We start from the raw sequence: 16,416 nt of genomic DNA on the forward strand, positions 1-16,416 counted from the left end.
GTGAACAGGTCAAGGCATGAAACCTATTCCCACCTGGGGTGGCCCATTCAAATATAATGTAGTAGCTACAGTTGTTGATTTATAAGAACAGAACTTGATTAAGCCTCTAATAAAAATGATGATATTTCACTTAAATAATGTCTTTGACACAATGATCTTAGCATCAGTCCAAGTAACATCAAAAGCTCCCTAAGTGGTTTCGTCTCTAACTAAAACCACAACAGAAGTGACATTACAAATAAATGGTACAGCATGAATGACTTTCTTTAAAATGTCTATAACAAAAATATTCCTTAGCCAATGCCTACTCAGTAGCAGTGCTTTTAGCAACAACACACTAAACAAAAATCACTCTTAGATACAGTGATTAGAGATGCAACTGTTATAGCAAAGACACTCTTAGCAACAGCATCCACTGGCAACAATGCCCTTAGCCAGGATGTTATGATAACAGTAACTGTACTCTTCCTTAAAATTCCTTAAATCAAGACCTGTACCATAAAAGGCTTTTAGTGAAATTTTATTGCAAATGCACTTATTGGGGGTGGGTGGGATAATTTAAAATAATATTAATTAAAAGTGTTCTGTGACAGGAGTTTTCAAGTATAAAGATTATTATAGTGGGTATCCATTGTAATTAAAGTAATATTTTTAAAAATATTGAAAATTATAAATATTCTATACAAACCATAAAATTTCAAGTGATATTATTATGTTGCTTTTTTTTTTCTTTTTGGGTCACACCAGTGCTCAGGGCACCATATGGGATGCTATGAATTGAACCCGGGTTGGTCGCGTGCAAGGCAAATGCCCTAACCCACTGTGCTATAACTCCAGCCCTATTACATAGCTTTTTGAGGAAAATAAATACTCATTTCTTTAAAAGTTGGAAATACACGGGCAATTAAGAAAAGGACTCATCTCATCCATCTATGCAAGTACTACTTTGTACTGAGTTGTCAGGAAGTCATCAGGACATACTGCCTCAATTTTTTGGTCTATGTTTGAAAATGCAAAGTTAGTAGAATTATAGTCTATTTAAATAATTAATACTAATTTGATTAGGTTAGCATCATTAGTAAGATATAACTTCAAAAGTATGTGAGAGATTGGGCAGCAGTATGAATGGTCCCTTTAAAGGTCCAGTAAAAAGCGTTATGGATTTACATATTCATTAGTTATCATGCTATATGTTGGGGCTGGACTGAGCCATCAGACTGAGCCCTGTAGACTGCACTGTACAATGGGCAGGAACACAGGAACTCATGAAAATGGGCGAGATTTCTCCTGTGTCCTGACTGGTTTGGATGAAGCTGAACATCTTTTTCCTTTAAGCTGCCTTCAGTAAATAATTTCATGTATCTCAGTTTATTGAAATGGGCAGTTTTCCTTTTCTCAGAGAAGCATGGCTGGTCTTTGACATGCAGATCTCAGGTGCTAGCCCAGACTGATCTTTGACATGTAGACTCCAGGCTGGATCCCAGCCTAGCCTTTGGGATGCAAATTTCAGATGCTTGTCTTTGGGATGGAGATTCCAAGCTCTGGCTCAGTCTAGTCTTTGGGATGCAAACCCAAATGCCTGTAGCCCAAGAAAGTTTTCAGTTTTGGTTTTGTATCTTTTTCCAGAGGCCAAAATCCATCCATTGGCCTGCAGACACACGGAAACAATACATGTTTTGCTGCCTCAATATTCTTTCTATAATTTCTTTTGATGATGTCACTGGATTGTGCTCTTTAGGGGTACAGTAGTCAATAAAAGGAGACCTGAGGACGCTCTGCCTATTGTCACAGGATCTGAGTGAGACCAGTGGTCTTCTATGAAATATAATAATTTCTCTCGCATTCCTTATCTCAGCACCTCCTACTGAACGAACGTTCACACAGCAGCTACGTACTTTATGTGAGTTTTAATGCACAGAAATTTCCTTCAATTCGTTTTAATAGACTGATTGAGAATGATCACTAAATACTACACTATTACACAGGGAAACTATTGTGAGGGCAAGTGATAGTCACAAAAGGTTTAGCTGATCTGATCCAAAGTTCTGTCTGAACTCAGTTAAAGTGAAGACATGGAATAATCATTTAGCTTGAGAGTAATTTCTCTTTTGAAATCTTGAAAATATAGCTCTCTTTCTCTTTCTGTGAGTTTTGCTAGCGATTTGTCACTCGTGTTTATTTTCTGAAAGGACCAGCTCTTGGTTTCCTTGATCTTGTTTCTTTTTTTTTTTTGGGGGGGGGGTGTTTAGATTCCAGCTCAAAAATTTCTCCTCTAAGTTTGATTATATTCTTCCTGCTGTCTGTTTGGCTTCTTTGGTTGGTCGTTTTCCAAGATCTTTAACTGTCAGGTAAAGTTATCTATGTGAGCCCCTTTCTCCCTTACTGATGAACACTTGTTTAGCTGTAGACTTTCCTCCTAATGCTGTTTTTGCTGTATATCACAAGTTCTGGTATCTCAATTCCTTTTTCGCATTTGTTTCCAGGAATCTTTTAATTTCCTCTTGATTTTGTTTTTAAACCACTGGTTGTTCAGTAGTAAGCTGTTTAATTTCCAGGCATTTGATTTATTTCTCCATTTCTGTGTGTGATTCACTACTTTTTTCAGTGCATCATTATCTGAAAAGGGACTTTCCATCCTCTTAATTTTATGGAGGCATGTGATCTCCCTTTAATGACAAAGAGAGTCCAGAGACTGCAAACTGCAAGCAGGGTTTATTGTAAAACTGGCTAGCCAGGGTTTAGCAGCCTACACAGACACGCAAGTCCAGCAGGATGGGCAAGACCCCGAGCTTCTCCAAAGAAGATCTTATACAGGCCTTCACTGGCCATTACAGCAGAGCCCGCTCATTTCATAGCCAATAGATTTGTAACAACCCTCACTTTCCTGACCAATCCATTTTAATGCACATCACTCAGCCTATAGTTTAAAGATCAGCATTTGCATCAGTGCTTAATGACATCCTGGTTTTTAGGGCAGTCCTGGGTCTGTGAGAGACATCTGGTTATCTGGATTGCAATTCGGGGCACCTGTATCTGAATTCCTTGCTCACAGGCATAATAACCAGTTATTTTGCAATGTGGGTTCCTGTTAAGCTAAGCTAAATGAATTCTGGTGGTCTATTTTGGGCCTGTCCCTCACACCTTTTAGATGTAGATATGTTTGGGGGTGTGAGTTCTTCCTGTTTTTAAGAAATGACCTTCACTGTTTCTTTAAACCTTGTGATGCCTGAAGTCTATGTTATCTGATACTGTAAGAATGGGGGAAATGTAAGAAGCAGAAGATTCCTCAGTATGATCATAAGAAAAAGGGGGATTATGAGTAGCATCTAACTCACCTCTTCTCACCCTGGTTGTAAACATTGTAGGCGGCAGCTCTGGCTAAAAGGGATAAATGACTTAACTGAGTTAATTAGGTTACACCACCATGTGGTGGGAGACAGCTCTGGTGGTGAAGGATATCGGAATCAACTGAGTAAATGGAGGTACCATTTGGTGTTTGGCTTTCTTGAGGTATGGGAACTGAGAATGTCTTCTTAATTGGGAACGTTTTGTTTTCTGGATAGTTTGTTCTTGTATGCCTTTGTTCGCTTTGGAATGTTTGAAGTTACTTTTGCCTTTGGGCCTGCTCCTGAGGCTTGTGCGCCCAGGATGGCTGTATAAACCCTTGGCTGTAGACACTCGGGATTGAGCTCTGATCTGCTATGTCAGGACACCTCACCCCAGCTAGCTGGAATAATAAAATCTCAGTGTGTGGTTTTACATTCCCGCTGGACTCTTTGTCTCTCTGAATACTGAGGGGTGGTCTTGGTCCTAACAATACTAGTTTGCCCTCTCCAGCCTTTTTTGAGGGGGTTGTTGGCTTGAAGAATTGTTCTCCAGTCTTTGAGTTTGAGTGTGTTTTCTCTGACTGTTGAAACATGTTTCTTGAAGACAACAGAGTGTTGAGTTCAAATTTCTAATTCACTCCACTAGTCTGTGTCTCTGGATTGGTGCAATTATTCCACTGACTTTCAGAGAGATGATTGTTATGGGTTTTTGAAGTATCTTTCTGCAGATTGGTGTGTTTGTAGGGCTTGTCTTATCTCAAAGTAGCCTGTTTCCTTATTTGTATAACAATGGTTTTGAGTCTATGAAGCTTCTAAGTTGTTTATTTGTGAAGTTTTGTACTGTTGCTTCCAATCTGATTGAGAGTCTGTCTGGATAAAGTGTTCTTGATGAGGAATTCATTCCTTCGAGTTATTTCACTATATTCCACCACTCTTTTAGGATCTGGAGTCTTTCATTTGTTAAGTCTGCTGTAAAACTTTTTTTTTCCTTTTTGGGTCACACCCAGCAATGCTCCGGGGCTACTCCTGGCTTTGCACTCAGGAATTACTCCTGGCAGTGCTCAGGGGACCACTTTGAATTCTGGGGATCGAACCCAGGTTGGTTGCCTGCAAGGCAAACACTCTACCCACTGTGTTATCACTCCGGCCCCTGCTGTAAATCTTAAGGGATGCTCCTTTACATGTAACTTACTTCTTTAATCTTGCTACTTTCAGTATTTTATCTGTATCTCTGGTTTTCTTTACTTTTATTAGGATGTATGTTGTAGTATTTTTATTTGGATTTCTTTTATATGCTATACTCTGGCCTCCTGGATCTGGGTGCATACTCTGAGTCTTCAGCTCTGGGAACTTCTCAGCTATAATAGTTTTGAATTTGCTTCCTCATCAGGGTATTCTTCCTGTCTTTCTGGTACCACAATGATTCTTTTGTTGTTCCTCTTGAATTTATCCCAAAGTTCTCTTGTCTTCTGTTGGTATATCTTGAGACTCTTTTCCATTTTCTGCTGTTTCCTGAAGATTTTCTGCAACCCGTCTTTGAGCTCACTGATTCTGTGTCAGAGCTGTTATTCTGCTGAGACCTTCCAGTTGAAGTTTCAGCATGAGCTGCGGTGTGAAGTGCCAGGTTACTTTAAGTCTCTGCCCAGGGAACAGGAAACCAAATCAGAATGAACAATGGGATGGCTGTGGGTCTTATTTGGCAGCAGATAAAAGTAATATCGAGCCCTCGCTGGTCCTTTGTGGGACCATGCATTCCCTGGACCACCTTTTCTCTTCCCAAACGTCCAGGTCAGGCAGGGCAGTGCAATCCTAGACATCACAGAGAGAAACTCTGCCAGGCAGGGGAAGAATGCAGACAACAACCGGGTGCCCAGGAAGGGATTAAGTGCTGAACAGAAAACTCTCTCCAGTGTACATGTGACCATTGTTGGAGAATAGGAACGCTGGACAGGATAACGGGAATTGATGGGATACAGCTGGGAGGCCCGGTGGCAGGTATAGAACACAGAAATCTTGCCCACATGGGTGGTTGTGGCTGGAGAGGAGAAGCTTCCAGGGGACAAGGAGCTTCCAGGGACAGGATCCAAGCTCCGCTCATGGGAGCATGTAGACTAAATGGGACAGGACAGGGAAGTTGTTCACCAGATGGGGCAGCATTGGGGATGGGATATGGTCATCATTTATGGGTAAAAGAGAAGCCTGGGCATCTGGGGAGGGACCCGAACCCATCTACCTTTACTGTGTAATAAACTCTAACATTTTATCTACTGAGTTTTGTATGGAAATCTTTCATACAATTCCCAAGAACCCACCAACACAGGAAATAACCACCTTTGTGCTAACACACTAAGCATTTCATTTCACATACTAGTTTTTTTTTCTGTCATTTCTGTTTGTAGTTTCATTTGTATTTTCCTCATTTCTACTGCCATACCCTCTTGTGTTTTATTGGTGGAGCCTTTCACTGCTACTTTTGACTCCTTATGCATCCTCAACAGTTTCATTCTAAATTCCTTATCAAATGTCCTGGGGTAAGTGGGGGTGGTTTGTACGGTTAGGAGGGAAACTGGGGACATTGGTGCTAGGAAATTACACTGGGAGGGGTGGGTGTTGGAACATTGTATGACTGAAACCTAGTCACGTACAGCTTTGTAATGCTTAATCTTATGGTGGTTCAATAAAAAAAATTGTTATCAGAGAGGTTATGTAGCTCATTATTACTGGTTGTGTCACCAAGACTAGAATCTTACCCAGTAAGCATTGCTCTACCACTGTGACCTTTGTAATTTTGTGTTGTATCTTGAGTGTTGTTGTGTGGTCAGGGGCCTACATTAGGATGTCTTTGTATGTTTCTGGTGTGTAATGGAGAGGTGAAGAAATGGGCAGCCGGGGATTTCAAATGTCATCTATCCCATACTTGTCTCATGTCTAAATGAAAGAAGCCCAAGGAGTTCTAAAGAAAATCAGTGAAAAGCTCAGAATACAAATATATTAAATGATTCAAAATAAACATGAAAAATGCAATACTGTAGCATTTTTCCAAAAATAACAGAAATGGTCTGTAAGATTATGTGTGTAGTTTTTAAAAAAAAACCCATAGTTTAAAGAAGGGTGTTGCACACGATAGCACATTTTTAATTGAGTATACTCTATATTACTAGAGTAATATCCAGCATAAAAAGAGTGTGGTAGATGTGATAGAAATTTTGGGAGGGGAAGCAGCAGTTAGGCCAGCCACAGCAGTCTGGTTGACTCTTGGCACTGTGTTCAGAAAGACTTCCTGAGGTGCTCAGGAGACCATAATTTGTTCCATGTATTGAACCCAGGTCTCTACATGCAAGGAAAACATATTAAGTCTTCTCTCTGCAGCCTCAACAATAAAGAATTTTAGAGATAAAAGTGAAGACCTCAATAATAATCAAACTGGTTTTACAAGGAAAAACAAAATATATATTCTGTTGAAGTGTAAGAGAAGAGAGTATGAGAAAAACAAAAGAACAATGACAAAGGAAGATAGTACAAGGAAATGACAGAATAAACACTGGGAAACAAAATACCCAGTAAATAACAACCAGATACCAACTTATTAAGGATTTCTCACTGACACATGATCTGGGTTGCAGTGGAAACACTTGCATACATGTAATTTTGGTTTTTTTTAGGTGTAGCAAGGGTTGGGCTATACCTCACAGGTCTTAGGGCCCATTCCTGGTTCAATCTCAGGGTCACTCTTGTTGGTGTTCCTGGGTCCATATGTGGTGCTGCAATTGATACAGTTCTACCACCTGCAAGACAAATGCCATAACACTTGCTCTCTTTCTCTGGCCCCAAATATCCATGTCGGTCTGATGGTGAGTATAGTACTGGGAAGAACACTAAAATGGAAAGATGGGCTTTCTACTTCAAAAATTCCATTCAATATTGTACTGGAAGTCACTGCAACTAGGTTATAAAGTGGGTATTCATCTGAATTTACATTGAAAAATAAACTCAAACTATCAATATTTGCAGATGACCTGACAATTTCCTGGCAGTTGGCTGGAGCGATAGCACAGTGGTAAGGCGTTTGCCTTGCACGCAGCCAGCATGTCCGACCTGAGTTCGATTCCTCCGCCCCTCTCGGAGAGCCCGGCAAGTTACCGAGAGTATCTCGCCTGCACGGCAGGGCCTGGCAAGCTCCCCGTGACATATTCGATATGCCAAACACAGTAACAACAAAGTCTCCAATGGAGACGTTACTGGGCCCGCTCGAGCAAATCGATGATCAACGGGAGGGCCTTTACTTTACTGACAGTTTCAAAGGAAAACTCAAGAAATGAAAAAAACATATACTAGATAAAAAATGGACTTGTATAGTGAAATGGTAGTGTTTGAAATCAAAAGTGGTACAAAAATGATCACTTGATCATCTAAAGACATGGCTTCATGCTTGATAGTAGTTTAGTGGGTTATTATAAATAGGCACATGTTTTAAATAAAATGTTAATGAATGGAAATTATTCTTATCAATAGTAGTCAGTGTTACCATTAAGAATCACATGAACAGCTCTGAAGTCTTCTCCATCTTTCCAAGTCCAGAAGTTTCCAGCCAAGAAATTATAAATTTGATAATGAATCTGCCTGATTTAACAAGAAATAGGAAGGGACACTACAAAATAATACCACTGTCAGCCTCCTTCTATTCTCACTCCTTTGGGAAGCCAAAGTACAAACAAAGCAGAGAATAAACAGAAGCTGCCACCAGAAGTTACAACACAGACAGCTTTATTGTAATGTGTATGGAAGAAATCTGAGCTTTAGGGGGCTGGAGCAATAGCACAGCAGGTAGGGCAGTTACCTTGCACAAGGCAGACCAGGTTTGATTCCTCCATCCCTCTCTGAGATCCTGGCAAGCTACTGAGAGTATCCTGTCCAAATGGCAGAGCCTGGCAAGCTCCCCATGGCATATTCAATATCTTAGTTCTTCCAACTCCTTGTTTAGCGCTCCACTCTCTTTATTGATGTTATGTCTACTTGATCTGTCTAGTGGGGAAAGTTGTGTATTGACATCTCCCACTACTATTGTGTTTTCAACAATGTACTTCTTTATTTTTTATTTTTTTAAAAATTTATTTATTTATTTATTTTTTTATTAGTGAAGCACCATGAGGCACAGCTGTAGATTTACAAATCTTTGTCCTTGGGTTTCGGTCATACAATAGTCAAATACCCGTCCCTCCACCAGTGCCCATTTTCCACCACCATGGATAATATCCCCACCCCCACCCGCCCCCCTCCCACCCTGCCTCTGTGGCAGGGCATTCCCTTTTGTTCTCTCTCTCCTTTTGGGTGTTGTGGTCTGCAAAAGAGGCATTGAGTGGCAAACATGTTCAGTCCATAGTCTACTTTCAACATGCATCTCCCCTCCTGGGAGGATCCTCCAAACACCCTTTATTTGGTGTTCCCTTTTCTATCTGAACTGCCCTTTCCCCTAGAATACCCGGCTGGCCTCTAAGCTATGGAGTAATCCTCCGGGTGCTGATCTCAGCTATTCTTGGGTATTAATCTCATATTTTGTTACTTTATATCCCCCAGATGAATGCAATCTTTCTATGTTTATCCCTTTCTTTCTGACTCATTTCGCCTAGCATGATACTTTCCATATTGTACCACTTGTATGTAAATTTCATGACTTCATCTTTTCTAAGAGCTACATAGTACTCCATTGTGTAGATGCACCAAATTTTCTTTAACCAGTCATCTGTTCTTGGGCACTCAGGTTTCTTCCAGTTTCTGGCTATTGTAAAGAGTGCTGCAATGAACAAACAAGTGCAGATGTCACTTCGACTACACATTTTTGCCTCTCTGGGATAGATTCCCAGGAGAGGTATCGCTGGGTCAAATGGGAGCTCAATTTCTAATTCTTTGAGAAACATCCATACTGTTTTCCAAAAGGGCTGAACTAGTCGGCATTCCCACCAACAGTGAAGGAGTGTCCCTTTCTCGCCACATCCGCGCCAGCATTGGTTGCTTTTGCTCTTTTGAATGTGGGCCAGTCTCTGAGGTGTGAGATGGTATCTCATTGTGGTTTTGATCTGCATCTCCCTAATGATTAATGATGTAGAGAATTTTCTCATGTGCTTTTTTGCCATTCGGATTTCTTCTTTGAGAAAGTTTCTGTTCATTTCATTGCCCCATTTTTTGATGGGGTTGGGTGTTTTCTTCTTGTGGAGTTCAACCAGTACTTTGTATATCCTTGATATCAACCCTTTGTCAGATGTGTATTCGGTGAATATCCTTTCCCTTTCTGTAGACTGTCTTTGTATTTTGGTCACTGTTTCTTTGGAGGTGCAGAAGCTTCGTAGTTTAAGATGGTTCCATTTATCTATCTCTGTTTTCACTTGCTCGGCCAGTGGCGTGGCATCTTTGAAAATACCATTAGCTTCAATGTCATGGAGGGTTTTGTCAACTTTGTCTTCAATGTACCTTATGGTGTCTGGTCTGATGTTGAGGTCTTTAATCCATTTTGATCTTACTTTTGAACTCGGTGTTAGGCAGAGTTCTGAGCCCATTTTTTTGCATGTAGCCGTCCAGTGATGCCAGCACAATTTGTTAAAGAGGCTTTCCTTACTCCACTTCACATTTCTTGCACCTTTATCAAAGATTAGATGATCATATGATTGAGGGGAGATGTCAGTGCATTCAACCCTGTTCCATTGTTCTGCAGTTCTGTCTTTGTTCCAGTACCATGCTGTTTTAATTATTACTGCTTTGTAGTAGAGTTTGAAGTTAGGGAGGTTGATTCCTCCCATTTTCTTTTTCCCAAGAATTGCTTTAGCTATTTGCGGGGGCTTATTGTTCCATATAAATTTCAGGAGTGTTTGCTCCATTTCTTTGAAGAATGTCATGGGTATCCTTATAGGAATTGCATTGAATTTATAAAATGCTTTCGGTAGTATTTCCATTTTGACAATGTTAAGTCTCCCGATCCATGAGCAGGGAATATCTTTCCATTTCCTCATGTCCTCTTTTATTTCCTGAAGTAGCATTTTGTAGTTTTCTTTGTACAGGTCCTTTACTTCCTTAGTTAAGCTGGTTCCTAGGTACTTGATTTTCTGGGGCACAATTGTGAACGGGATTGTTTTCTTCATGTAGCTTTCCTCTCTCTCACTGTGTGCGTATAGGAGATCCATGGACTTTTGGGTATTAATTTTATAGCCTGCAACTTTACTATACAAGTCTATTGTTTCTAGGAGTTTTTTGGTGGAGGTTATTGGGTTCTCTAAGTATAGTATCATATCATCTGCGAATAGTGAGAGCTTGATTTCTTCCTTTCCTACCTGAACGCCCTTAATATCTTTTTCTTGCCTAATCGCTATTGCAAGTACTTCCAGTACTATATTGAACAGCAGTGGAGAGAGTGGGCATCCTTGTCTCGTCCCTGATCTTAGAGGGAAGGCTCTCAGTTTTTCCCCATTGAGAATGATGCTTGCTGTAGGCTTGTGGTAGATGGCTTTAACTATGTTGAGGAAAGTTCCCTCTATACCCATTTTGGCTAGGGTTTTCATCATAAAGGGGTGCTGGATCTTGTCAAATGCTTTCTCTGCATCTATTGATATGATCATATGATTTTTATCTTTTCTTTTGTTCATATGATTGATTATGTTGATTGATTTCCGAAAGTTAAACCATCCTTGCATCCCCGGGATGAATCCCACTTGGTCATGGTGTATGATCTTTTTGATGAGTAGTTGGATTCTATTTGCTAGTAGTTTGTTGAGGATCTTTGCATCTGTGTTCATCAGGGATATCAGTCTGTAATTCTCTTTCTTTGTGGTATCTCCGTCTGCTTTTGGTATCAGTGTGATATTTGCTTCGTAGAAACTATTTGGAAGTGTTTTTGATATTTCAATTTCGTGGAAAAGCTTAAAGAGGATTGGGAGTAAGTTTTCTTTAAAGATTTGGAAGAATTCACTAGTGAATCCATCCATCCGGGCCAGGGCTTTTGTGCTTGGGGAGAATTTTTATTACCATTTCAATTTCCTTGGTGGTGATAGGTCTGTTCAGGTAAAATTTATTTATTTTTTGTGTCACACCCTGCGAAGCACAGAGGTTACTCCTGGCTTTGCACTCAGGATTTACTCCTGGCAGGGCTGAGGGGACCATATGAAATGCTGGGAATCAAACCTGGGTCAGCTGCTTGCAAGGCAAACGCCCTTCCTGCTGTGCTATCACTCCAGCCCCAATAATGTACTTCTTTAGACCTGTAAGCAGAAGCTTTGTGAACTTTGCTGAACTTTGGTGTACCAATGTTCATGACTATATTTTTTGAGTTATTGTTTCTAAGAAGTATCCATCATTTTTTTCTATTTATTTTCTCTATATTGAATGGAATTTGGTCTATTGATAAGAATAATTTCCATGAATGTCAAAGCATTTTTTTTCATCTTCAGTTGGTTTTCCATTTTTGGCCTCTGAGTCTGGATTTTTTCTGTGAGTTTATATGTGTTTCCTGCAGGCCACAAATAGATGGAGTTTCCCTAACTGATCCATTCAGGTGCTTTATGAGTTTTTATAGGGGAGTTGATCCCACTGACATTCAGAAAGATTATTTACATAAGTAGCTGTGTTGCCATTTGTGTGTGTATGAGTACTTGTGTGTGTATGTGTGTGTATGTGTATGAGATCCAGTGGTTTAGCAAGATTTTTTTTCATAAGTGGCCCTTCAATAAAAGTAAAAGTAAAGTAAAGGCCCTCCCGTTGATCATCGATTTGAGCCCAGTAACGTCTCCATTAGAAACTTTGTTGTTACTGTGTCTGGCATATCGAATACGTCACGGGGAGCTTGCCAGGCTCTGCCCTGCGGGCGAAATACTCTTGGTAGTTTGCCGGGATCTCCGAGAGGGGTGGAGGAATCGAACTCGGGTCGGCCATGTTGGCTGCGTGCAAGGCAAACACCCTACTGCTGTGCTGCAAAATTGATTTAGTTGCTGCAAATGCTGAAAGCTCTTGTTTATCTGAAAGGGTTCTTATCTTTCCCTCAAGTTTAAATGACAGCTTTGCAATGTAGTGGACTGGAAGATTTTTTGTTCTATACTCCGAACATGTCATTCCACTATTTACTGGCCTGTAAGATGTCATGTGGAGAACTTCTTGTGATTTTTATGTATTTTTAGTTTTTATTAGTGAAACACCATAAGGTACAATTGTAGACTTACAAATTTTTATGTTTGGGTTTCAGTTATACAATGATCCAGTACCCAGCCCTCCATCAGTGCCCATTTATGTTTGTTTTCTTTATATTTGAGCATTTTCTCCTCTCTGGCTGCTTTAAATAGACTGCTTTTGTCTTTCTTTCCCCTTTTAATTACTAGGTGTCTTGGCATTCTTTTGCTTGAGTCTGTTTTATTTGATACTCTTTGATCCTCTTGAATCTGTGTGGGAGCCTCTCTCAAGGTACTAGGAATTTCTCAGTTATTATATCTCTGACCAGCAGTTCTTCCTTTTACTTTTTTATCTCTCCTTCTAGTATTGTTATGATTTGAAGATTATTTATCTTGCTGTTTTATACTAAGAAACTTACATTCCCTTCCATTTGTTTCCTTTATCACTTTGCTATGGATGATGGCTAGTATTTTGTCTTCACTATCACGGATACTGCCCTCTGCATGTTGAATTATATTGCTGTGATTTACTATTTTTTTAACTCCTTAAATTACATTTCTATGGATACTTTAATATACCAGATCATTCATCTTTAAGTCAGTTGAATTTTTTTCCAGTGATTGCTTTGTTTTTATGGCCGGCCATTGCCTGGAGCATTAACTTGAGTTCCTCATGGATGAGGCTTGAGGGTTTATTTGAGCTCCATTATTTGTTGGCACTTTTGTCCCTGTGTGTCAGAGCAGGAGAAAGCTTTTTTCCAACATTGTTCCTCAAAATTTGTGGGTGCTATGATTTGAGAATAAAATACCAGGTATCTAAGAAGGAACCCAGGAAGGTGTTGCAGGCAGTTGTGGAGAAGTTACAAGCAGGATGAAGCCGACCTGTATGCTTAATATATAACAAGCAGAACAGGAATCCAGGAAAGCACAACAGGAAATAAAACAAATGAGTTCATGTATTAGCAGCGGAATTAGAGTGATAAACAGTCAGAGAGTACAAGGGCTTTCCCAAAGGTGGAGATCTCTCATCACACCTTCTGCACTTTCTCAAACACAGCTGAGTGTTCTAGACTTCTGGCTGAGGTAGAAACTGATTCTTTTGTTTCCAACTTCTCTTCTGTATGGTCCTGAGGAAATTCTCTCTGGAACTTGGCAAAGTTGACTCAAGAGGATCCCAGGTGCACAGTGTCTGAGTGGGGACGTGAAACTTTCAGATGGGATACAAAAGGTTGAGCTTTTTGTAACCAAGAGAGATTAATGGGTTTGAAATTCAGTGTTAGCCCCTTCCAATGTTTGACCCAATAATTTACAATATGTGCTTCTCAAACAAATCTCATGAAGGAATAAAAGAATTCACCCACATGGGAGGTATTCACACATTTTCTGGGATGTTTCACATTTCCTGAATTTATCTTTTTCATGTGGCTGCCAGGATTCCAGTCAGCATCACTGCCTGGAAGCCAGGAGAGAGCCCCAATCACAGGAATGAAATAATCATAGTTTTGACAAACTTCCTGCCGAGATGGTTTCTCATGGTTTGCTCTACATTTTGATTTAAGCTCCTTAATATGTCTCTTACAGATGATTAGTAATGTAGAGCATTTTCTCATGTGCCTTTTTGCCATTTGGGAGCAAAAGAGAATTCCCTGCCACAGAGGCAGGGTGGGGTTGGGAGGACAGGGTGTGGGGGGTGGGAGGGCTACTAGGATCACTGGAGGTGGAGAATGGGCACAGGTACAGGGATGGGTACTCGATCATTGTATAACTGAAACCCAAGTTCGAAAGTTTGTAAGTCTACAACTGTACCTCATGGTGTTTCATTAATAAACACACACACACGTAAACACACACGTAAACACACACACATGCTCACTGCTTGAGAGAACTGTGTTTCTATCTGAATCCACACAGTTCACCCCCAGAATGTGCTCCTGAGAACTTTCTGACTCTTAAGACTCTGAACCCTGAGCCAGGTCCTTGCTGCTCCGTGCATTGTTGCTGCTTTCCCCAGTGAGTGCAGAGGGTTTAGTGTCCGGGCTGACCTCCTCCTTGGCATGGTGTAGCCTTCGCTCCCTTCTGCTGTTTTGGTTCCAGACTCTTGGCTCCTGCAGGGTAGCTCCCACTAGTGTTGGAGGAGCCACTTTTGGAGGTTCAGGACCCACTGGGAAATTTTCATGAAAAATGGAGGCCGCTAGACTGTCATCAGGAGGGTCAGAACTGCAGGTACTCAAAACTTCCTGAGATCTTTCTGCAAGTGACAAAGCCCACACACTCTCTAAGTATTTCGGCAACAAGGGCCATTCTGGCTGTGGACTCTCACACTGACTCATTAGTTGTGGTTTATTTTCTTCTTAAGAAAAACCAACTTCACAAAATTTCGATCTTGGCTTGAGAAGTTCCTGTGTTTTGGAGAGAAGTTTGGGCTTGTATCAGATCTATAGGTGGAACCTGGCGATCACTTAGGTTTGGACTTAAATGTTGTGATTGAATCAATAGAAGGGATAAGGGTTGTACGTTGAAGTCAGTGGGGATATATCTGGCTGCATTTGTACTGGGAAGGTGCCCACAATTCCACTGAATATGAGAGAATGAGAATGTATTTATGAAGAGTGCTTGGAGATCCCGGCAGTGGCCTAAAGATTCACTGTGAATTTCTGACAGGGAAGACCCCAGGGAAGGTGTTTTTATTCCAGGTGTATATTGTCTCCTAAGACCTTGGGGTCTGAGAATTGTTGAGACCTGGGAAGCAGTTCTGATTGGCCTTTCGCGCTTGAGGATAGTGTGGAGCTCTGGTATTCTCACCACTGAGTGGTTTCAACTTAGTTCCCACAGAATGGAGGTGTTAGTCTGGAAACATTTGTTCTAAATTTGTTCCATTTTCTTTGAAAATCTTGAAAACTTGATTTGATCTTGGCCCCATGTTTTCTGATTTGAGTAAATAAAGACTACTGTAGTTTTTCTGCCTGTTTGTTTCTGCTCTACCCAGAACAATCTTCCAGGTGATGGACAGGAAATATGTTCCTTGTGGGACTCATGAGGTGATGGTGAGGAGAGGCACATTTTCTAGATTGTTTCCTTGCACAAGGTAAAGGCTGACATTGGGCAGACTGAGTGGCCAATTGCCAAGATGATTCAGGCCTGAGAAGCAGGCCAAGGGGTATGTATGGGGGATCTCTGTGTTCCAGTGACCAGTGGGAGTGCCAGTGAGTGACACTGGAGGGGACTCTGAGTAAAGATCAGTCATGGCTGCGAAAATTCAGCCAGGGTTAGGGGGAGGACATGTCTCTGAGTCAGGCAGGTGTCCTGGATTGGGGAGAGTGTGAGTTGTTGAGGAGATGAGCACTCCAGTGGGAATACGTTGGTGGCTGAGAACCCCTGAGAGATGGTTTTGAACTTAGAGAGAGTGACACTTTCTTTGGGCCTGATGGAAAGGTGAGACCTGCTTTAGCGGGTGCTCATTCAGAGGAGCTGTGCTGTCACTGCGGATGTGGCAGGAGCATCTATGTCCATGTCCACGTGCTGCCCTAATGGACGCTGACTTCCAGCAGATACTGTGTCACCATCCTCACGTGGCTGGTCTTCACTTCAAGGTCAGTGGAAGATATGGGAGATTTGGTCATATAATAAACGGGTGAGGACTAGATCTCTTACAGAATGTCCCTCTTTGGAGACCTACGGATTAAATCTGCAGGCTAAGATTCAGTGTCTACTGCCCCATATTCTTTCTAAAAGATAAATACTTTTAAAACTCTTATGGTGTAAAAAATAGGCACTGGTCACATTCCAGTGGAATCTCAAAAAGGATAAACAATGGTTCCTAGACACCATTTAGATCTAGGGGCCTCCCTTTACAATTCATGTATGATTATTCCATTGCAACCCACATAATCAACTTAGACTTTTATAGTTTCCTTCATTCTCATTGCTTCCTTCCTAGCCCAGAAATT

The sequence above is a fragment of the Sorex fumeus genome, unplaced genomic scaffold, assembly GCF_029834395.1.
Source record: "Sorex fumeus unplaced genomic scaffold, SorFum_2.1 ptg000109l, whole genome shotgun sequence".
In the NCBI taxonomy this organism is placed as follows: Eukaryota; Metazoa; Chordata; class Mammalia; order Eulipotyphla; family Soricidae; genus Sorex; species Sorex fumeus.